Below are 1,638 nucleotides of genomic sequence, written 5' to 3'. Positions count from 1 at the left end.
ATATATGTATGTGAGCCATTATCTAAAATGTTTAATATCTCACTTGATAAAGGTATGTTACCAGACGATTGGAAACATGCCAATATAGTTCCAGTGTATAAAAAGGGAGAGCGAGCTTGTGTTCGGAATTACAGACCAGTATCTCTCTGCTCTGTTGTAGGCAAAATGCTCGAAAGAGTAGTAGTTGACAACATTACATCATTTATGTTAGACAAAGGGCTTGTCTCCAGTTTTCAACATGGATTCATTAAGGGCCGTTCTTGTTCTACTCTCTTGTCGTCAGTGATTCACCATTGGTCTGCAATTCTTGACACAAGATCCCCTCCCCATATTGACGTAGTGTTTCTAGATTGGAGCTCTGCATTTGACCGGGTTGATCATTCCGCTCTTCTGGCTAAACTTTATAATTATGGATTTTGCGGCTCGCTCTGGAGGTGGCTTCATTCTTTTCTTATTGGGCGCTCTCAAACTGTTCTTTTTCGGGGTCAATCTTCTCCTGTTGCCCCTGTGACCTCTGGGGTCCCCCAGGGGTCAGTCCTCGGGCCTATTCTTTTTAATTTATTTATCTGTGACCTTCCTGATACTATCCAATCTTCTATCCCTCTTTACGCTGATGACACTCTTCTTTATCGTGCTATTTTCTCTTCTAATGATGAAGCCATCCTCCAGAGTGATCTCAACCGTGTTTGTAGGTGGAGCGAGGGGTGTGGAATGTCCCTCAACCCGAACAAATGTAGAGTAATGCGAATCACTCGATCAACTAGTCGAGCACAATCTCCAAAAAGTTATCACATCAATGAGGCTTGCCTTCAGCTCACTTCTACTCACAAGTACCTTAGTGTTAACATTGCATCTAATTTATCATGAGGTGCTCACGTTAATGATGTCACTTCCAAGGGTCTGAAACTTCTTGGCTTTATTAAGCGAACTTTGAAATACAATCACTCCGAAGACTTTATCAAATTATATAATTCCCTCGTGAGACCAATTTTAGAGTATGGAGTACCGAGTTGGTATCCATTTCAAGCTGGACATTTGAAATATATTGAAAAGGTTCAGAGAAAAGCAACTCGTATGAGCATCCCAAATGAACTCAGATCTGTGTTAAGCTATGAGGAGAGATTAGTTAAATTTAACTTGATCTTTATGAAGGTCTTTTGTTTGTAAATGCCTTTATCATGTGTATGATTTAAACTGTTTGGAATTTGTTAAGATCAACACAAGACACTCTGATGATTTGCGTTTTAGGCATGCCTTTGCCCAAACCAATACATTTAAATTCTCTGCTTTCAATTATTTTCCCATTGTATGGGAAACTCTTCCACTTGAAGTACGTGATGCTGCTCTCTTTAACATTAACTTATTTCTCAGAAAGCTAAAAGAACATTTTTACAACTGAGAGAATTTCAGATATGCCTATGCCCAAGTCAAGCTAAAAGTGAATTCTAATTACTTAATTTTCTCTTTTTGGTGTTTGTTGGTTTGTGATGTGGGGGCAGGGTTTGGGGGTGGGTGTTTTCCTATTTCTGATAAATTTGTTGTGTACTTTTTTATTTGTTTGTGTGATTGTTTAATATTTTTAATAATTATTATGCTGGTAATTGTAATTAAAATTATTGTAGTTATTATTGTTGTTAT

Source organism: Anneissia japonica, unplaced genomic scaffold (assembly GCF_011630105.1).
Source record: "Anneissia japonica isolate Jap-2015-1 unplaced genomic scaffold, ASM1163010v1 scaffold6417_len956965_cov193, whole genome shotgun sequence".
Lineage (NCBI taxonomy): Eukaryota > Metazoa > Echinodermata > Crinoidea > Comatulida > Comatulidae > Anneissia > Anneissia japonica.
This window is presented reverse-complemented; position numbering follows the sequence as displayed.